At 30.3% G+C, this 24,137-nt stretch overlaps 2 protein-coding genes across 8 annotated transcripts in view; one reads left to right on the forward strand and one right to left on the reverse strand.

Annotated features, from left to right (window-relative positions):
• GluClalpha (glycine receptor alpha 1) overlaps positions 1-24,137 on the reverse strand; it is a 241,254-nt gene that overhangs the window by 192,113 nt on the left and 25,004 nt on the right. The gene's annotated exons all lie outside the window — the stretch shown is intronic.
• Positions 1-24,137, forward strand: part of LOC142325413 (phosphatidylinositol 4-phosphate 5-kinase type-1 alpha-like) — a 134,500-nt gene that overhangs the window by 38,364 nt on the left and 71,999 nt on the right. The gene's annotated exons all lie outside the window — the stretch shown is intronic.

A 24,137-nucleotide genomic window follows, 5' to 3' on the forward strand; every position in this document is an offset into this window, starting at 1 on the left:
TATTCAGGCTTTATAGAAACCTAAAAAAGAAACTAAATTACAAAAGACAGAATAGTATTAATTATAGTAACTATTGGACACATACCTTTGACGATGAAAACTCATAACTTATTTCTGTTGCCATGGTTACAAAAATATAATAATGAAAAATCCCATAAAAGATTTCTTTGAAATTTTCTATGGGAAAACACTAATGTACCCTGCAAATTTATAGGCAATCGGTCGGTTGGTTCGCGTGATGCTGTTACAAACTGACCCACTGACAGAAAATCATTCGGCTTTATATATAAGAAGATATATGCATTAACAGAATGAATCGGTTTAATAAAACTAAAATAACAGTGTTGTTTTTCAACATAAATATTTAATTAACATATGGATTGTCTGGCAAATATTATAAAATAAAATTTTATAATATTTCTCTTAAAATGATCTATTTTTCGGTATGAGACCACTAGTCCGGGTGTTCTGTTGGCTGCATTTGAAACTACCTGTAAAATAAATTAAATGGCTGCCATTCTGGTACTTCGTAGCCAAAAGTTTTGTTTTATCAGTGCTATTTAAATTGATGTATCACCCTTACCATTTAAAATTTTTGAGTTTTCCGTAATATAGAGTTTGGATATTTAATCATCTTATGCAAAAAACTCGTATTGTTTCGAGGTAGAAGCACCAAGCGGAATTTCGTAAACGAGGTTTTATATTTTGAACACTTTATTTTATAGTTTTAAATTAATTCTTCACTCACGTTTTAAAAGCATCGTAGAACTGCAAACTGTTATCAAAAATCCTAAGTCTTCCTGTCGTATTATCGTGGATAATTTTTACAAAATTTCCTTTTAAAAATTAAAATTCTTTATTACATAGATTATTATTCAAATAAAAGCAAATTCTCCCTCTATGAATCATGAGACCTTGCCGTTGGTGAGGGGGCTTGAGTGCTCAGTGATACAGAGTAGCTGGACCGAAGGTGCAACCATATCGGAGAGGTATCTGTTGACAGCCAGACTAAAGAATGATTCCTGAAAGAGGGCAACAGCTCTTTCAGTAGTTGTTAAGGGCGTTAAGTCAGGACGACTTAAACGGCCATATCAACATCACTCAGTCCTCTGAGTACTGCGCAGCTGAATGGAAAACTACAGCTGCTTTTTTTCCAAGAAAATGTAACTCTCTGCATTTTCATATAGCAATGATGGAGACGCCTTTCTTGGCAAAATATTCCGGAGGTAAACTAGTCCCCCGTTCCCCACTCCTCCGAGTGGGGACTACTAAGGAAGGGGTCACCAGAAAATTAAAAAATAACATTCTACGAGTCGGAGCGTGGAATGTTAGAAGTTTAAAAAAGGTTGGTAGGTTAGAAAATTTAAAGAGGGAAATGGATAGGATAAATGTAGATGTAGTAGGAATTAGTAAGGTAATATTGGAGGGACAGGTAGAAGTAAGAAATTGTGTAAGTAGGCAACGTTTGGAATATATAAAACAAATTGTTAGGGTTGTAGGATGTAGGGGTATACCGAAATGAAACGACTAGCACTAGAGAGGGAATCTTGGAGAGCTGTATCAAACCAGTCAAATGACTGAAGACAAAAAAAAAGGAAATTTTAGTATAATAGAATTAACACTTGTCTCCTGAGGAGACAATATTACGTTTTCCCCGTGAGAAAGATGTTAATTATTTGCTTTACTCCTTAGTGCTTTTTTTTGCTACAACACACATAAATATCTCGGGTACAACTGGTACATACTAGAGATGCTTTCTCTGATAATAATGATGTTAAAACCAGTTGATGAAACGAACCGAATGATTTTGTATCTTTTAGGTCTACCTCAACTCGGTTTGCTTAATATGTCGGTAGTCTGGTGTGCTTCGTGATGTGCAACAGTATATTCAACTCGTTGAAGAAACCAATGGAAAAATTTTGTAACTCCACAATTTACCTCGTAAGCCTGCCATGGAATCTTTTTCGTCGTTAAAATACATGTCCGGAATTTTAAACAGAATAAAACATTAATAAAATATTATAAAGTAATAAAAGTAAATTGAGAAGTTATAATGGTAATTAATAGCCATATAATTTAACCGTTAATGCTCTGTAGATTCATTAAAACGTTTTGTCTAACACATCTGTAACAAGTGCGACACCCTTAGAATCGTTATAAAGCCATATAAACACGTAAAAAATTTGGTTACCTGATACGATTAACAGTATTTTCGAGTCAATAGACCAAATCTCCCCCCCTCCAAAGAAATAAAGCATGTTAAACAGAAATGTTGATAAAAGAAAAAAGATCTTTTTTTTCTAGCAATACGCAGGCAATAACTGTGAACGTTTTGGTAAGACGATTACGATGATAATGCAAGCCTGAATTACGGATTTAGAATCGCTGATTAAATACCAAAATATCTTAAAAGTAGAAATAAAGCATTATTAAATAGAATAATATAAAACGTATTTATAGCAATAATAATAATAAGAGTAATATTTAATTAACAGTTCTCAGTTTTCTGCATTTAAATGGTGCCAAAAAGGGCACTTCCTCATCAAGTAAAACATTATTGAAATTTGGCAAACGTATTGCTGTTCACCCAATTAGGTGCTACAAAAAAATAATTTTTCAAGGGGAATAAAAAAAAAGTTATAGTTTTACTTAATTATAAATTCGTTAAAATAGATTTATTATTCAAATTTTTATTTATAAATAAGAATATTAAATTAGGGTAATTTAACGTAAAATATCCGTTATTAATGAAAAACATTGATTGGGTTAATGAAGAATAAAGCGAGTCGTTTCGTATTCAGAACGTGAGTCAAGTGATACTGTAGCTCAGATTACATTTTATCATTTCTATTCGCTTCAATTTATGTATTTCATTCGTTTAATTGAAATTACATATATATATATATATATATATCCGTGGTGTTTATGTGCGTTTATTTATCTGTTTCTCGTAACGTATAAATCACGTCAGATACAGGTAGATATACGGCCGAAATAATATAGATACAGAAGCTATAGAAAAAAAAATTCAGTGGAATAATCTGGTACGGAAAAAAATGCTCCATGATATTCTATAGATTTAATGTTATTATAAACACACATTAAACAGAGAAAACGTTTGCAAACAACGAATCTTCTGAAAAAATAATTACCCTCGTCATTCCATTGAGTAATAACAAGCCACTCAACTTGTTCGTAGTCGTTTAGTACCGCTCTCAAAATTCAAGAGCCTTACAACTACTAAATAATAAATATAAAACAAAAAATTTAATAATAACCACAAATAAAAAAAATCGGATGAAAACAAAAATTATACAGATTCATAATTTCATGATTATTTCAATTAAATTATTTTTCGCGACAGTATGATTATCTTACAATACACATATATTTCTATCTATATAAATTCAATTATTCATATGTATGTAATGATATTTGTTTAAAATTGGGTAACCGTTAGAAAGATCTGAATCCACTAAAGAAATTTGTTCTTAATGTATTTATTAAATTATTATGACGGTATTAAGAATAGATCTATACAATGGATGAGTAGTACGAGGGCTATTCAGAAAATAAGAAACGTTTTGGAATTTTAAAAAACCAAGTACAAGAAAAACTTTTTATTATATACATGTGAAAGAGAGACTAAAATACTACTTTTCAACATAATCACCGTACAAATTCAGGCACTTATCATAGCGGTAGACAAGCTTTGAAATTCCTGTGTCATAGAATTCTGCCGCCTGTAATCTCAACCACTCAGTGACGCGTACTTGGAGCTCCTCATCGTCGTCAAAACGCTGTGTTTCTAGCCAGGTCTTCATTTTCGGGAACAAGTGAAAATCACTTGCAGCAAGATCTGGACTGTAGGGGGGATGAGGAAAAACTTCGCAGTTGAACGAGTTCAAGAGTTCTTGCGTACGGTTTGCCGTATGAGGTCGGGCATTGTCGTGCAAAAGCAAAATTTTGGATGACAATTTTCCTCGGCGCTTGTTTTGGACAGCTCTCCTAAGGTTATGCAATGTTTGCAATGTTTGGCAGTACCGCTCAGTTTATTGTTGCACCACGCTCGAGAAAATCAATAAGAAGAACACCTTGCCTGTCCCAGAACACTGTTGCCATGATCTTCCATGCCGACAAAGTTTGCAGACATTTCCTTGGTTTTTTAGGAGAACTTGTATGCCCCCCACTCCATGGACTGTAATTTTGTCTTACAATTCACATGTTTCACCCAGGTTTCTCTCCTGTTACGATTCGATCCAGTAGTTCATCTCCATGACTGTGGTAGGCCTCCAAAAACGTCAAAGCTGCCCCCATTCATTGTTCTTTATGGTGATCTGTAAGCATTTTTGGCACCCATCTTGCACAAAATTTGTGGTAGCCTAGCATCTGTGAAACAATTTCAAACAATAAAGTTCGTGAAACTTGTGGGAAACATAGAGAAAGCTCAGTTATTGTGAAACGGCGGTTTTTACGAATCTTTTCGTCAACTTTGGAGACCAGATCGTCAATCACAATGCTCGGACGTCCACTCATCTCTTATCCTGAACGTTTGTTCGGCCATTTTTAAACTGAATGCACCACTTCCTGACAGAACTTTCACTCATTACGTTGTTCCCGTACACTTCACACAGTTCCCGATGAATTTCTATTGGTTTTAAGTTTTTTGCCAACAAAAAACGAATCACAGACCGCGCCTCACAACTGGCGGGATTTTCGATTGCAGCACACATTTCAAATTTGTATATAAAAAAAACGGGCGTGCGGAGATGTTTCCGTTGTCACGGCTGGACGTTGACTGAGGTGCCGAGCACGAGCACACCAATATATACGCGATTGGCGTGCGCCTGGCGGCGTCAGGTGGAAACGTTCCTTACTTTCTGAATAGCCCTCGTATTTTAAAAAAATAATGTAGAAGTTTATACGATTTTAATCTTAAACTACTAGTACGTTTTAACTTAAATATTTACCCAAGAACCTACTTTTGGCATTTTATAATTTTAGGTTTCAAAAATAATAATAAATAAAAAAATTAAATTTTTAAATAATTTTTTGCCAATTTTCATTTCTTCCACTAAATATAATAAAAATTATTAATAACAAATAATAATAGTAAATTAATAAAAATTATCAGCTTACATTACGGTGCGTAAGCGTACTGACGGATGAATTGTCTGTAATAACTCGACTGTTTGTCAACGGATTTTTACAAATAAAGTGTCATTTTATTCAAAATAAAATGCTTAATAAATTTTGTAATAAGTAAGAATTTGTCCAACAAATAATTACAAAGATTAAAAAATTGAGATGGCCGCCATTTTAACATTTTTGAAGGTGACGTTTTCATAATGTTTTATTTTGTAGAATAAGACACTACTCTTAGATTTGCCAAATTTAATTAAAATAGGTTTACCCGTTCCTGAGATATAATTTTTTTGTTGAAAATCAGAAAATGGTGTCCAGAAGGAAACAAAGTAAAACAGAACTTATGTCGATATTTACTTTTTTGCTCATTTAGGTGTTCTGAATCAGTTCCTGAAATTCGGCGAATAAGTCCCGGATTATTCTGTGTGTATATATATATATATATATATATATATATATATATATATATATATATATATGCATTTATGTTTAACTTTCATAATTTAAAGCTGGTATCTATTAAACCGAAAATCTGTGCAGCTGTTTTGCACAGATAAGGGCACAATGACAAAGAAAAATTTAGTTATATTGTGTAATTTTAATAGGCACACTTTATCTGTGCTTATTAAAATTACACAATATAATTAAAATGTCTTTGCATATGTTAAAGGGCACAAACATACAAACAATTTTCGTCGAACAGACTCATTACTTCTCTTTGACAAAAAGTTAAAACTGAAAAAATAATTATAAAAAGTATTACATTTAATTTTTCAGGGCACTTTATTTTAAGCGATAAACATCAGTCACAACTAAAAAGTTGTTCTGGTGAAAGTCTAATTAAATTACAACTTTTTTCCTTTAATTTTATAAGTAGAAAATAGCAAACTGATATTTGTTAAGTAAACAAATTATAGATAATAACTTTAATCGAAAGTAGTTAGGTTAACCGAAGTTAAATGAAGAATTATTAAACATTGCATTTTAAAAGACTCGTAAAATACATTCGAAACAATTTGTTTCCTCATTAGTAATTTATTGTACGTACTAGTAGCAAATTTAATCCCAATGCGTATGAAATAAACAATGAAATATAGTTCCCGAAGGATACAAACATAGTGTCGTTTTAATGCAGAGATTTAACTAAGTTAAATTACTTAGCCGATAAAACTAGTACCGTTCTATTTAGAAAAAAAATGTTACCCTTAATCTATAAATATTCCTCTGCATCAAGATAAAAATTAACATTTTTAAGTGCAAGAATTTAGGGATGGATGGCCTTATTAATAGTAATAACTTATGAAAATGTGGCAATGAAATCTATTTTGTCCACTCCTAATTCATAATGTATCCGAAGAAACCCAGGAAACCCATTTTTTAATTAGATTAAAGTAGCCTAAAGATCGAGTTATCCGGCGTTCCTCCATGTATCTTTTGTTACTTATTATCTATGAGGGAACATAATCAACATTTTCTTTAATTTTTCATTAAAAAAATATATTAATTTAATTATTTTTACAGAAATCCTTAATAAAAACCTCTTTCTAGCCGGTTAATCACAAAATTTATTTCGAAGATTGGTCAAAACTCCATTTTTAAACGTTTACGCTAAAATGCAACTCAACGATTAAAACATTTGATTGTTTTTCGTTAATCGATTAATAGTTTCCTAGAAGGTATGAAACTCTTGTTCCCCTATTTGAAGTAAACATTTTTTTTAACTAATGGAAATGTTTTAGAGACGGGTAAAGTACTTACTTCCAAGTAAGGACTTGGAAAAGTAATGGAAACGCTTTACACTATCTTTCTCGGTCTTTTTTATGGCTACGACCATATAAATCAGCCGAGGTACGAGAGATACCGATCAAAGTCTGTTTCTACGAGAATAGTAATATTCACTTTTACAGAAAGACACTTTTTTCTTTTTTTTTTAACTTCCGGAACCACCGTTAGGTATTGCTTCAGAGGCTGAGATGAATGACAAGTAGCATATGAAAATGCCGTGCTTGACCGTAATTCGAATCCGGGATCTCCGGATTAAGGCCGAGACGCTACCATTTGCGCCACGGAGAAAGGCACTTAAGTGAATAGAGTGAACGTATCGATTGCATTTCGGTAGAGTCGATTCAGTGTTGTGAATCGGGCACGGTGAAGAAGACACCGAGAAACTACTTCTCTTTCCAAATTCTCTGTACGTTGTTGTTCTTTTTGAATTATTAGGTATTCTGTTTTCAGAATCCACTTGTAATTTCTATCAGGTCTTTTACAACCAAAACGGTTATAGAACCGTCGAAAAAAAGTTCTATATTAGTTCAAAAATAAACAGATTTTCATATTCCTATTATCTATTGATGATGACCGATTAACAATCGAAATGTGAATTTCTATGAGTTTTATTCCCTTATAAAAGGTTTGTAGAAACTACCGGTCAAACAGCAGACTGTCATGCACTGAAAATACTCATTAGGATAATTTACAGGTAAATAGATCGTGAGTTAGAAGATTTATCGGATGAAGATAGGTACGATTTCGGAAATAATATGGTTACAAGAGAAGTAATTCTTACTGTAATATTATTTTAAGGAGTAATCAAATAGTTTAGCAAATCATATTGTAGAAACAGAGTATAATTATTTTGTTAAAATGAATTGTTACCTCAGTCATCCATTTTGAGCGATAACGCTGGTTGTGTCGGTTGTGGCAGAGATTGCTGTCACCGTGATTGAGTTCCGTGTGGCCTTAAGTTCATATTGATCCGAGCGCAACTCGTATTTTATGTTGAACAGTTTGTGTTAAAGACAATTCGATCATACACATACAGCAAGTATCGATAGACATTTGGTGATAATCGACACTGTGGGGCTGTACCTTCAAAAAAAATAATCGGGTCAATGGGTGAGTCAGTAGCGTGAGCCTGGATCAGTACAAGGCAAAGCCTCTACTCATTGAAACATCGGCGATTACTTGAAAATATCGAGCGTGTGAGAACAGACTTAAAGACTATTTCACGCTATTCCCAACACTTAAATTTTCGGGTAGAAGTATGCAACGAATTTTACACCATTATATTTTAACCCATATAGAAATCGTGCAAAACTGAAGTGCTGTGCAAAAAGCGTTGAGCGTCTGTTGTTGCCAACAGATGATGCAGCAGTATCACACGATGCTCTCGAGAGTTACCTCATCATGAGTGATAAGCAAAATTCTCGCTTAATAGCTCTGTCAACAAATAAAACTGCCGGTATTGAGGTCTTAAAAATCCATGCCGATTCCATAAAAGGACATTTCAGAGTTTTGGTGTGGTGTGCCGTTTCACCTCAGGTAATCATTAGGTCATACTTTTTAGGTGATGGCGATGTCACTGGCAGTGAACGTCGAATGTTATAACCACATATCGAAACTTTCTTTCTTCCTGAGTTGAGAAATTGTAACTGAAATATGGTGAGAGCGTGGTTTCAGCAGGACAGTGCACAGTTCATACGCACTGCTCTCAATGAACACTAAATGTTGCATTCCCCGGCCGACTTCTCTCTTGTTTGGTAATATTCAGTGGCACCTTCCCACTCAGCGAGCTTCATTGCAGCAAACTTTTTTATGGGGTATTTTTAAAGCTCGAGTTTTCACTAACATAAATAATTCAGTTAGTCAGAAGATTGTTAATGTTATGCAGAGCATTCTACATAAGCAAGTATACCTTGTCATGCCAAGTATACCTGAGAAATGGCAGTAGTGCCTTGTCTGTAGTGAAGGATGTCTCCAAAATATTGTATTCAAGACATGAAGGGTGTTTTGTGAATCCAAGATACTGACTTGCTTAACCGTGTTCAGTTGTAGTTATTACTGTGTACAATAAATGAGTACTTTTTAAATAAGTAAGGTTAAATGCTGTACTCTGTATGAATAAATGAACAAAACACAAAACTCTAATTAAATAGAACGCATTAAAAAAATAAATACATACCTTCAAGTGTAGAAAGCATGACAGTATTAGAAATAAATAACAACAAATCTAGATCCCTTACGTTTGAAAAGATACACAGATAATAATAAACATGACTGAAAATATAATTAATGAATAACTAAAATTTAATCACTGTGATCGACTTATGGAAACGGTACATCTAATTATATATAAAAATAAATTCAGATACTTCACAGAAACAACAAATTAATTATCTACCATCAGAATATAATTGCAACAAAACAGTTCATTCTACTTCAGTGACTGAAACTGAATGATATATTATATCATTATAGTATTAATGTTTTTAATTTTTTTTATATCTCGGATTTATATATCTTTGCGAAAGTAAAGGTATTCGAAATAAGAGTTAACGAGAAATAATGTTAGGGAAAGCAATGAAGTTTATCAAAATTATTTTAGATGAAAAGGATGAAGAAGAGTAAAATTACACATTTAACAACGTACAACTGAATAAAATGTTAAGATTTTATGAATTTCGGGATGAAATATAAAGAAAGAATGGAAGGAAAAAAACGACGAAAGACGTGATTGAAGTAATGAAAAATAAAGAGTACAAAAATACTCTAAAGGCGACTTTTAATTCAGAAAGTAATCGGACAAGGTTGAAGACTGCCCGGTTTGCTTTTCATTTATTTATATAAAAGAAACGATAAAAGAATTGAAGAACTTTCATACAGAAAAAAGATCCTATGAGAAAAAAATACCGATTTTCTAATTCCCTGATAAAACGTTTCTTTGCCGGAAATAAAGAATTAGTAAAAATAATATTGAATAACATAAATAGAGTATGAAAGTGGAGGAGATAAAACAAAATTGAATAAATTATGTGAAATAAGGGAATGAAATAATTTGAATGCAAAGAAAAATATATTAAACATTAAAGACTGTACGATTATTTTAGTAAAACTATATTAAATATACTCAGTATGCAAAGGAAGATACCAAATCAAATCGCTATAAACTTTAAGACATCTTTTATTCAGAAAAGAAGTTTTATAGTAAAAAACTTATATAAATTTATACACAGGAATTAAAAAAAAGTTATTTATTGCTGTATTACAAAAACAGTCGATAGAAAAATCAGAAAGAAAAGGAAAGGAGGCGTTTGAAGAACGCTGTTACGTAATAATATTACAAATTACAGGATTAGCAATATTCAGAATGAAATGGAAGACGAAATTCTCAACGAAAGAAGTAAAATCTTTGATACAATTTATTAGAAATTTGTTCTCTGATTAGAAAAAAAAAATCGCTTTTATTACAAACTGAAAAAGTACGCAGTGCGCATACTTTTATGAATATCACAGAAAATTCTGTATATTCTGCGCAACAAAAAATTATGCCTTTTAGTGAGATGGTTTTGGTTGTCATTTTGTAATTCAAAAGTACTGATTATTCTTCAATTAACGTTTATTTAATTTTTTATTTATTTCTGTTTTTACACGTCTATTTACGCATTACATATCGATGACGATTGTTAATAACGATCTAGTTTTAGTTTAAATAGGATCTTTACAAAAATATTTTGAGCGTTTTAGCGATTTCCAGCCTAACACAACCGGTTTAGTTAATCAGATAATAGTTGTAGAGATCTGTAAAATTAAAAAAAAACTGTAAAGGAAGGCAAAGGTAAGATATATATCAAATAACTGAGGATGTATAATATAGTAAACATATTGTAAAAAATCAGTATTCACCAGAAAGGAATGGAAAGCACGATAGAACCAATCAAATAACGATGAAACCCCCGCCCCACAAAAAAAACAACACAAAAACAGTACGTATGTGTAATAAAATCGAAAAAAACCTAATATTTCTTTTATTTGGTATTTATACATATCATAAATGATAAACAAGGGACGTCCTTGTGCGCACATAACTCAAAATTTACTGGACAGATTAATATTATACTTTGCAGATTTATACGAGTATCTTAAAGGCTTAGTCATTAACTCCAGTTAGAATTATCACGATATTCCTAACGTTAAGCTATTAAAGATATTTAGTAAACAAAAAAAATTAATCCTTCTATTTCATTATATTTCTGTTACTATCATAAAAGAAAAAGAACTCCGAGTACAGATTCATGTATTAATCATCTAACTTGATCAGTAAAATATTTAATATTTTATTATTATTATTATGATTTATTATTGTAATTGTCATATTTAGCGAAGTTTTATGGATTTTTATTGTTTATTTCGGCTGTTGATCTTGGATTGTCAAAGTAAAAAAAAAATATTCCTTTTTGAAAAAGAAGTAACCTTTCTTATTATTCAGTCTGCTAAAAAAATGAAAGTATCTTGGTCATTTGAAACAATTGAAGTGCGTGATTCTCGTTTAACTGCTGACGGTACGCCCAGACTCGAGCTGTAGCTTCGTCTACAGCAAACCGTATCAAAGCTACTTTGTCAAGAATGAGGGAAACATTGGAGGAAATAGAGCTTTTAAGGCTTTAATTGTTATTGATCAGTATTATTCTCACAAACATGAAGATAACGAAACAGCGGGGGTTGAAGGGGCGGGGCCCACTGGCCAGATGATAATGAAGAGCGAAGCGAGCCCTGACCGGCTAGTTAATATTTATAAAATGAAATTCAAAGCTTATATATTTTTAGATTTTTTTAATCTTTTATTTTTTAGATTACCTGTCGTATAAAATACAAAAAAATATCATAATACCATATCAATAAGAAAAGTAGTGTAGTAGGCTAACCTCACACTACAAATTTTGCATCATATAGTGGGATTTTCAACTGTAAACAAACTTTCATGCGTTATATAAATATACACCCACACATTCACACACGCTTTCCCGACCAAGTTGGACTGCTGCCAGTTCAGCGAATGGTATAGGCAAAGTTTGCGTTAACAGATTAAAATTCTAGATTATGAGCCGAACATGTAGTGGAGTGTAAGCGCAGTAAAACCTTTTTTTATTTTTGGCTTTATAATTTTTATTTTTTGTATTTATACTTTAGATAAGCTACAGAATTAATATTAAAGAAAAATTATACTTAAAATATATCTGTTAAATCTAATTTATATATAACATTATTTCGCCAGTATTATTAAGTTACGTTCAAATTTTTTCATGCCAAACATAAAGGATATTAAATTTGTGTAGAACTACAAGTTAAAATGTAAATGGCGCCATATTTCTAATGTAAAACTGTAGAATTTATTTAGTAAAGTTATGTTATTGTCGACTTAAAATATAATGCACGATATAAAATTACGTACAATAACGATTATTTAACATGCAGATGTATTAAAATTAAAATATACAGAAATAACAAATATTGGTTTAAAGTATAATAAAAAATTTAAAGTGGCGGCATAAAGACTACTATTAAAATGGCTCTTATTAGCCCAAGCGGAATAAAACTCGCAAATATAAAGGTTTTTTTTTTTCTTTGAATTCATAACCTCGAAGTACTAGATATAAAGTATTTAACGTGCCCTTAAGAGGCGAGGAAAACATAAAATTGTAGTAATTAAATATACACTTAATTACACACATTCATATAAGGTTTTTTTTCACTAATATCACGAATTTTGCAAAGTATATATACGAGTATTGTTTTGTTTCTCGACGAAAACTAAAGAAATTAATTCGTAGCTTTACATTAGTCATTTCTTATAGGTGTTATGCATGAAAAACATCTAAAGTATAAGATATACCGGGTAAAAATGTCATGTAATAAAATTAATAACTATACAAGCATTTCCTGCAATAAACAAAGTGAAGTCGTTTATACTTTTAGATTTGAATACTACCTTGAAGCTCGGCAGTGTTTATATGGAACATCATATTCGACTCGGTGATGAAAGTAACCCGACCGCTTTATTTCTAAATTTCTTTAGTAATCATGAGCGTGGAACGGTTATTTTTTAGAACGCTTAATAAATTCCCCGATTAATTAATAACCTGTTTACTTATTTTTGTTGCATTTTAACAAAAAAAAAGTAAATACTAAAATTAAAATTAAATAATATATGCAACAATTAGGAAGTCTTTTTATTCTTATAATTTTTAAAGAGCTCTTCGAACCATTCCGGTGGTGACAGTTTTGTGTACCTGTGTACGTATATATTCCTGACTTAAAATAACAAGAAAACATTTCAAAGTACAAAAATGATAGAAATAATTCCTTTTTAATAAAACATTCTACAGAATTTTTATCAGCGATTACTTATTGTAGTAGTAGCCAGAAAAATACTGGACGATATTAAAGTAAGAAGAAGAAAGGAAAAATTGAGTTACGAGTGACATAAATTATGTTATATTGTAGTAAAAATATGAATTTTTTGGCAGTCATCTTAAAAAGTAAAAATAGATTTTCTACTTACGGTAACATCTTAAATAACAGAAGCTTACATCAAAAGTTGTCGCTTGACACTCGTGGTACGTCTATCTGTTTTTAAAACAAAATGACCGTAACGCTGTGCCTAAATTAAGAAATTTGCATCAAATCCCAAATGTTATAATATCTTTGTGGACGGTTACATTGTATAGATTGCAATTAACTCGAAAGCGGTTCTGATTCTTCTATTGTTACTAATAATGAATTAGTTAATAAAAGAAATAACCGAGATATCAATTATACGTCTAGCAAAATATCATCCATATCTTAAAATTTAAGCTCTTTTCTTAGCGATTAAAATCTAAAAATAAATTTTACCCTCTTGACATAAAAAGAACAGAGTATTAAAATTAAAAATAAATTAAAAAATACCACAAATTTAGTGTTCTTTGAAAAAAAATACGCCTGCTTGTTTACCCGCGAGCTGTGTAAAACGACGGTGGCTTATTAGGAATAATGATATTCGACTCCTAATAATTTTACCCTAAAAAGAGTGGTACAGGCTTGCATAACATCCCCGGCTTTGCTCTTGACATATTTTCCAAATATGGCATGGAGTTTTAAATATTAAAAACTTTTTTATTGTTATTATTATTTAAATCAAATTAATTATAAACTACAAATGAAAAACTATGGTGGGAATCGATTTTACATAACGATTTTAGAAACTGATTTCTACAGAATATTTCTAAAGAATTTGTTTTACATGTACTGTATTGCTCGACAGGGTTCCAGAATCCTTCAAATTAATAACCCATTGTATTATTCTCTTATAAGTAAACAGTTTAATTAAATTTCGCCCTTTAATATAAAATCTCCTTAATAGCATTAGAAGAAAAGTAATAAAACTTCAAATCGGATACCGCCTTAGCCACTTATCTTTAGGGGCCTAAAACTTAAACCAGTTAAAATCTCGTAAACAAAAGTTCTTGGGCCTAATTCGGTGCTTAATGGTTAAGCCGGTTTAGAAATATTAAGCAAACCGAAATCTTAAAAAACCAATTATTTGGGAACGGCTTTACCCCCTTTATGGGTCGTGACCAAAATATTAGAATTTGTGTACACGAATATTCTAAGTTTTATGAGTTTTTTTAGTAATTCGTCTGGTAAATACTCGTGTGTGTGTATATATATATATATATATATATATATATATATATATATATCCTCTAAAACAATTTATTTAGTTATATCCCCACTCCAAATTTGTTCGACAGATCGGATTTGAAATGATATTAATTTTTCATATGACATTATATGCAAAATTTAATGCCAAATACATTCTTGCATTAATAATTTTTCTATATTTTTGTAAAAAAATATTTGAGCCAAATTTCAAGCTTTAATGTTCAGGCAGCCTGGAAGTAGTTTTAAACTAGAGGCCAACAAATATCCTTCCGGAATTTTCCTTGGGTTTCTGCAATTTTCGGTAAGAGGGAGTCATGAAAATTTATATAATATAAATACGATTACTAAGAATAATTGCCGATCTTCCAAAATACGGTACAATAATATTTTCTACTGTATATATCTCGAGAGTAGTTTATCCGATATAAATAACGATTAAGAAAAATAAAAGGTCTCCTTTTCAAAATTTCCTCTGAGTCATGTAGCTATATATCATCTCTTGGGGTTCCCTCACGAAGTCAGAACGAGTTTTTATAATATAAAAAAAAGGATCACTGTTTGGCGCCTATAAATATGAATTATGTAGACTGATTATTACAGAATTAAAAAATGTAACTTATCCGTGTTAAGAAAATTCTTAAAAGAAAGAAAATGATTATCTTAATCAAACCGAAAAACAGAACTGTTTTTTTTTCTTTTCACGTAACTCAACACAACTGCTTTCGTCCCCAATTTTGATGATTTACCGAACCATTTAAAAATCTTCCTACCATTTTATTTAAAGTACAATTAAATAATTTTCTTTAACACAAACACAATACTTTATCAGTGAATTTTTAAATGATTAATTTAAAAAAAAAGCTGAATGCTCTGCATCCTGTACAAAGTAAACATAAATTATTATTTTCTCAATTAACAACTTCAATTAACGATATTTGAATTATTATTTATTTATTTTGTAGTTATATTTATACTTCCTTGTACGAAGTAAGGGAAGTATTGTGATCGCGAAATATTTTGGTTTTCAGATTTCAACGGAAATATTCATTTTGACTATCCCTGAATCCATTTTGACTAATTTTTGCGTGATGTACGTACGTATGTATCTCGCATAACTCAAAAACAATTAGCCGTAGAATATTGAAATTTTGCATTTAGAACCAAAAAAATCCAATCCAATCCAAATCCAAAAAATTTGGATTTTGGACGTTTTCTTAACTATAGTAATAAGCCCTCATTGAGAGCTTTTCAACGATAAATCACAAGTAGTATTTATTTTTTATTGGTTCCAGAGTTACAGCCAAACAAAATCTTAATTAATGAAATATTTGGATCTTACAAGGAGAAGGCAGATCGGTTCGAATTTGATTGTATATATATATATATATATATATATTTTTTTTTTTTTTTTTTAATTTTATTTTTTTAATATATAACTAGTAACCTCTGATTGTAAAAAGTTTACAGCAAATAATAATTTAATAATAACAACAATAAAAAAAAATTGAAAAAAATCAGAAGTTATTAGTGAAATAAAATTTTATATACTTTTAATTTTAATTCAATAATTTTTACAGAGGTTAATAATTATTAATAAATCAGTATATTTAAATTTTAAAAAAATAAATAAAAAAAGGAAAAAAGTATATGTATGTGAAAGTCGGACTCGAACCTCTGTATCACTGGTTACGGATCCGACACATTCTTACTTACACCACTTAACTCCTTCAGCGGAGTGAAACAAAATTAATATATAAACTAAGGTAAAATGCTGATGCGAACACCACAAAGTATGTGATGAAATGTGGTATCCACCACAATGCAATTATCTAACTGTCCACTTTATTAAAGAATTGGAAGATCGTGTCTCACTTTCAAATGAAATAAGTTTAAATGAAGTGCAGCAAAAAATGTGTATATGTAATTCAATAGGAGTAAAGGAAGCCATGTCGTATCCACATCAGATTTTTTATATTTAGCATAGCTCAGCTGTGCTGCAATAAGGAAAGTATGATAATCAGTTAAAAAATGGGGTATGGAATTTTTTGCATTTTTCGACGTTTCATGACCCAGGGACCCCAAAAAACAAAAAAAAATGGAGGAAGGGGTAATACATACTCGTATGTATGTATGTATATAAAGCGATAGCATGTTTTGAAACTTAATAACTTTTGACTGAATCAACCAATTTTGATGGAATTTTGTACAGAGACTCGTGTATATAGGAAAATTTTTTGTAAACTTTTGGGGTTAATATCTCCAGGGGATGGATTTTTTGGGGGATTAATTTACATACATAACTCCACTTTATATTAAGTCAGTACATGCGTGCATGTACTGAACTTATCAGTACAGTTAGATAATGAAGTTATCAATTAGCAATTATCCCTTACCCCAAAAAATAAATCTTAGGAATCTTATCTTACCATTTTTTAAAAAGTTTGCCCCAAAATTACCCCTTCAACAAAAATCGAAAAAGGTTTTTTATTTATTTATTGAATATTTTTAATCGATTTTTTTAATGCCTTCCTAGGTATATTAGAAGTTCACGTGACTCAATAAAAACTTTAGAGGCAATAATGGGAATGGGAGAGCCGATCAAATTTTTAAAATATTGATATTTTATTTAAAAAATGTTTTTTTATTTATTTAATATTTAATATTATTAAAAATTTAGATAATAAACTTTTAGTAATATTTCAATAAAATTTCATCATAATTCACTCCCTCCCAACCCCAAAAAAGAAATCTTAGCTAACTTTATATTGGTTGTATATTTTTAGAGGAATCCTTTTTCCATTTAACAGAGTAAGCGTAGACAAATCAAAAAATTTTCTTAGAAGGTGATTTTAGAGGGGAGCAAAAAAAAAATAATGATTTGTTTTTTTTAATTTTAAAAAGTTTTTTTGGTTTATTTAAATATATCATGATAATTATACAATAAAACTTCATCAAAAATTATCCCCAACCACAAAAATAGATGTTAGGCTACTTATTTCATGAATAATTACTTTTCATATAAGAACAAATAACCAATGCCAGGAAACTTCTTTGTTGTCAGATTTTTTAAATTTTATAATAAATGTGTATTCTATTATACTGATCATATCAGGGTTTTACTACAGTTTCCCTTGATCTATCCAGACAAATACTAGGGCAGTTCCTTTTAAAAAATATATGAATTGAAAATTTTCTACGAAAAAGCTAAATCGAGTTTTCCTTTTACAGTAAACCTAAAAGATTGAAGTCAAAGTTCCCGTGTATTTTGTAATCTAATCGTCGTATAAAGTCGGCTCTAAAAGTAACGCAACAACATATGAAAAAAAATTGATAGTTCTTTTCTGACCGTTCTTAACAGGATGAAACAGGTTAAGTATATATCCTTTTGTCGGTCTTTTATCGGTAACAAGTCGAGTAAAAAATAAAAATTATAATACAGAAACTATCTGCAAAATTTAATGAAAATATTTTTGGGCTTTATATTAAATAACTTAGAAATTTTATTATTTAAAAATTTAGTATTTTCAGTTAATATTTCAAAACCGTAGAAGATATTAAATAAAAGCATTATGTAAAAGTTTTATTTTTTTTATTTTTTCTTATTAACTTCGCCACATAATCTTGAAGCTTATCCACATTGAAATTGAATTTTGTAACGTATAAAAAATGCCATGCCTGATCGGAATTCAAACCCGGGATCTTCGGATGAAAGGTAGAGACGTTATCACTCCGCCACGGAGATCGGCAAAGTTTAAAATTTCAAACATTCCATTCAAAAATCACTCGACAATAAAAATCCATTTATATAAAATGTCTTATTGAACTGGAAAAAGCAGAGACACACAAAAGAAAAGCATAAAATTCAGTATTTGATGGTACGTGATGTAAGAGAACGTTAAAATCGCATGATTACCAGTGCAGGAATCTATAGACCCGAAACGGTTATAGAGTTTAAGGGCAGTAGTACATAATGTGTTTTGAAATTTAAAAATTGACAAATATCAAATGTCAAACAAAATCGGAGGGGGTTGTGTGGCGATCGGTAACGTCACAAGGTGGGTGTCTTCCCCCTACGGGGTTGGGATGTCCGTTCGCCTACCACGTTGAATACATCGGTTCTCGTCTTATCACCGAAATTAAGCAACATCGGGCGCGGTTAATACTGGATGGGTGTTCTTTCACCGACCTTATTCTTTTAATAAGAATCTACTAAAAATATTTCTTTTCTTTCATTCATCTTAAAAAAGTGTGTTTTTTATCTTTAGCAACCAGTTATATCTTCAGCATCTCCATTTAGTTTTTTAATATTACTTTCTGTATCTTCTACAGCACATTTTACTGTCATTAAGCGCCACACACTCTGCAAAAACAGTTGTAAATACTAAAAGGTAGTATAACTTGTAAAATTAATCTATCATTTAACTTTTCCTACAACTGATGGATCAATTCTTTATACTTTTTTTAACGGATTAAACAGACTAGAAGATGATGTAATTTCATTGAGATTTTAAAAAAATTATTTGGTTGAATCATATTGTATTGTTTATACATGAGTAAACGTTTTTTCGTGTTTTTTTTTTCTGTGCGCCGTTTTAATAAATTTAAAATTGTATAGCTAAAATAAAGATTATATGTATTAAAAAAAAATGTACGAGTTAGTCCATGCGTGTGAGTTTAAACATTTTAGATGATGAACACGCGATAATGAAATCAATGCAGTAAAACTACGACAATATTATTTTTGTGTCACGCAATACTGAGTTTCTAAGATAACATTAATGAAATTCATATATACGGTATATATACTGAAGCGTGTCACCTTAATTTCACTGTATAAAAAGAAAACTAAAAGTTTTTCCTATTTCCACTTCTCTTTACAAACTTTATAATTCTATTTAGGTACTTAAAGAAAATTTTAAAAAATGCTAATCAAATAATACTTGTTCTGAACAATTATTTTTGAAGAAATACAACATTCTAGTTTTCTATACTTTTGTATCAGATTCCAGCGGTAGTAAACTGTCCGACATACCACACCTTCTCTTTATTCCTATTTTATCCCCGATATAAAAAACAGAGATATCCAAAGCGGTTAAAATACAGTAATACGATACCGAGAAAAAGACCCTCAAATTCAAACAAAAAAATAAATAATAAAAATAACCCTAAAAAAAAATTAATATAACCCCCTCTGACAGTAATGAAAAAAATGTTGAACAAGGTTGCTGAATTTTCCGAATTTTTAGCTTAAAATTTGCGCGAGAGACGGTAATAAAATTTTTGCTTTATACTATCTCTCAGTATTTTTTTGAAACCCGGACATGTAAAATGGTACCAAGGCATTTTCACACACTACAAAAACTGTCATTCATCTCATCATCTGAAATAATGACGATCCCGGTGGTTAAAAAAAAAAAGTGGAATTTGAATCGTGGTATCCTGACCGACAGCAAACTGATGACTGTGATGTGTTACCAGATTTAGAGTGTCTAAAAGACTACCTTCGGTAAAGTTTCTCAGGAATATGAGCGGGAGGGTGGTGCGGCGACCCTAACCGTTACAAGGCGGGTTCTCCGTACGGGGAGTCAGGATGGTAAATATCAGATAGTTTCCTCTGAAATTATTCATATTATTGTACAGCCTGTCAAGTGCAAAAATAGTAAAGATATTTCTCGTCTAAAGCTGAATATTAACTATGCATTTTGGAAGAATGACTGCTGTTGTGCCACAATATATTCGGCCCAGTAAAAAAGAAAACTGAAAATCCCATCAAAACTTTCAAATATAATGTATTTATCTCCTTCCCTAGTAAACCTATCATTGGGTACATGTAATTCTTGGAATAAAACAAACTGTTAATTTTAAGAGCACCACAATTGGGATCTGATAGATTAGAAATGCTAGGGAGAACTTTAAATGGGAAAGTTTTCCTTGATTTTCAAGTGGATTAAAAATAACTAATTGGCATGTTTAATCGCCATTTTTACAATATAGAGGGAACTCCTACAATATAGAGATTTAACACCTTATTTTTTAAATAGAAACCCCAATTGTCATAATATTTTTGAAAACAAGACAAAATACTAAGACATTTCCCCATAAGCGCAACCTTGTACCATCATCTCCAATTGTAACTGTCGGGCAATTGATTTTGATTCTAGTTATTTTCCGTTACTGAAATGATTCTTGTTTCGCTTAAAGTTATTAAGTATTTTTTCCAAGTTTCACTATATTTTTTTTATTATTATTTCTTTATTTTAATAAAAGTCACATTTCTTACATTCCTGTTCGTGTTCAATTACATATTAGTTACATAGACCTTCGAAGAATTACATTTTCTGCAAATATTGCTGCGAAACTTTGTTTACCGGCAATTTTAAGTTATTGTGCATCAAACCGAACAAATTGTGTCGTCAGACACCTGTATATGTCTATGTACAGGTTTTATATATATATATACGAGTAGGTTGTTTATACGTATTAATATAATTTATATAAAAATAGAGTATCCATTTACCAACAATTGTGAGTATTGACAATCCAAGCGCTTTTGGATTATTCCTCCATCATTAGATATTACTGATTAATTATGAATTTTATGGTTGTGCATATAAATTTTTATAAATGGGAATTAAAATGAAAATAAAATTTAAAATTATAGTGTTCATAACAGTTGATTATCAATAGTTAAAATAAGCCAACGTTAAAAGAAAAATGTCTTGTCCGTAAGATATTTACTACTGTTATGCAGTATAAGTTGAATCAGTTAGCCAATCTAATAATTAATAATTATTGTATAATTTGCTTGAGTAAAATATCATTATCAAATCTGATTTTTTCATTTATAAGTTTATTATTATTATTCATATATATTTGGAGAATTTATAATTTATATATATATGAAATTTCTCCAATATACTAGTTTTATGAATTTTATTTGTGTATTCCAATATTTCAAAAAAATTTTGGACTGTAATTATGTCCATTCTCTATAATGTGTTTAGCAAAGTTAGATCGATCTTTATTATTTATATTTATGCAATTGATGTGTTTTTTTAAATCTAATTGAGAATGAACGATTTTTTATACCAGTATATTTCAAATCACAATCACCTTACACAAGATGACATCATATCTTACTGAGAAAACGTTTTTTTTTTTTTTAACGTTGATCCTTTTTTTCCTGTTTAACCTCCGGGAATCACCGTCAGATATTACTTCAGAGGATGAATGAGGATGATATGTATGAGTGTAGTCTTGTACAATCTCAGGTCGACCATTTCTGAGATGTATGGTTAATTGAAACCCAACCACCAATGAACACCGGTATCCACGATCTAGTATTCACATCCGTATAAAAGTAACTGCCTTTACTAGTATTTCAACGTTGGAACTATCGACTTCCAAATCAGCTGATTTGAGAAGACGCTTTCACTACTAGACCAACCCTGTGGGTGACTTATTTCAACTATTGACAATCAACTGTCACGAATATAATAATTTAAAATTTTAATTCCCATTTATAAAAATTTATATGCGCAACTATAAAATTCTTAATTAATCAGTAATCCCTGATGATGGAGGAATAATCCGAAAGCGCTTGGAGAGTCAATACACACAGTTGTTGGTAAGTGGATGTTTTTTTTAATATAAATTGTATATAATACCAACGGTGCCAGATGTTAAGAAAATTGAACCTAAATAATATAAATTTTAAAAAATAATTATATCATAAGTTGAGTCTTAATAATAAAGTAATATAACCTTTAAAATTATTAACGGAAAAAAATTAAATTGTAAGGGCGATTCGAAGTCCAGGGAAGTTCACCGACATCATTGCCAGATTTTTTTTTTTAAATTGAGCATATTTTGTATTTATGCGAATATTCTATAAGTCGTTTATTAGTTCTTGTTCATGAAAAGATCTTGATTACATTATCGATTATTTAGGTTCGTATTCAGACTCATTTTTATTAAATCATTGTTCATCATCAGATACGTAATAGTTACAATTTTTAACCGGTAGGTTACCTAAATTATTATTCTTTCAATATATATCTTTATAAATATATATCCAAACAGGTCCACTATTCGACTTCAGTAAAAAACAATATGATAATTTTCCAAAAAAAAATTTAATATAACTGAAATAATATTCCAACCCCGTAGGGGAAGACACCCGCCTTGTGACGCTTCCGGACGCCACACCACCACCCTATTCCTAGCACAGGTGGTCTTTAAACAGTCTGACCACTTTCAAAATTTTAACAGTGTATTTGAGTCAATCAGATTATCACTTAGAAATTAAACCAAAAATTTATAAAAACAAGCCAACAACTTTACATTTATTTACATCATTAAAAAACAAAATTCACCTCGAAACGTTTCATTATTTACTTGACCGGTTCGTAGAAAAAAAAGAAAAAAAGAAAACTATTTCATGTAAATATTGTACAGTTAACGAAAACAAAGTAGAAACACGGAATCAAATACGGAGGAACAACATAAGGAAGGAGAGAATACTGAGGGAAAATTTTGTATCGTAAATTTTGGTCACGTCAATACGGTTTAAATTACACCGATCAGCTGATATAACAAAAAAAAGAAAAAAAAATACACGATAAAAGATGTTAACACTGGCAAAGATGTTAACGGACGGAACAAGGTTATAATAAAAATTCAGGGTGCAGGGTTTGAGAGAGATAAAAACAGTTAAGCTATATCAGTCACGACATGATTTTTTTACTTTAAAAAAAAATCTCGATCGCTATGTTCTATACACTCATACCAAAAGAAAAGAAAAAAAGAAAGAAGAAAGATAGATGGATGACATTTTTGTAGCTAACTCATTAGTAACACTGATTGCTCACCAAAAATCCTTGATCGATTCTTCTTAAGATGATGATTTAAAATCGCCTTAAACAATAAAGCAGACTTCGATGTTGCTAAACTTATCCGTATTTCAAGAAAGATCAATATTTAACCTTTCTACCGAATAATTTTCTTATTTGAATAAAAACAATAAAAAATTGTCTGTTTTATTTTGTTAAACATCTAAAATGGTATGTAAAATTATAACGATCTACACAATCAAAAGCGGCAAAAAAAAAATTAATAGCCTTAAAACTTTCATTTTTTTATTTCTTTTATTCTCAACTAAAAAATTAAATAAAAAACCGTTCGATGATTAGTTATTTTTAAAAGGATGACAACAAAGTTGTTATTCTTTCTTGGCCATGGTTATTTATTCAAATATAGTGAAAAAGTAATGATACATGAAAAAAATTATGTAAGATTTATTTTATGGGTTGTAGTAATTTATGATGAATTTTATCGTAAACTTATGATTATACTTTTAAATAAACCAAAAAATATTTAAAAAATTTAAAAAATCTGTATAGTTTTATTTTTACTGCTCCCCAACATCCAAAATGTGAAAGAAAAATCAATTTAATTTTTTTACGTTTACTGTGTAAATGAAAGAAACTAAAAAAAATTCAACTGAAAAATGA

The sequence above is a fragment of the Lycorma delicatula genome, chromosome 5 (genome assembly GCF_047948215.1).
Source record: "Lycorma delicatula isolate Av1 chromosome 5, ASM4794821v1, whole genome shotgun sequence".
Lineage (NCBI taxonomy): Eukaryota > Metazoa > Arthropoda > Insecta > Hemiptera > Fulgoridae > Lycorma > Lycorma delicatula.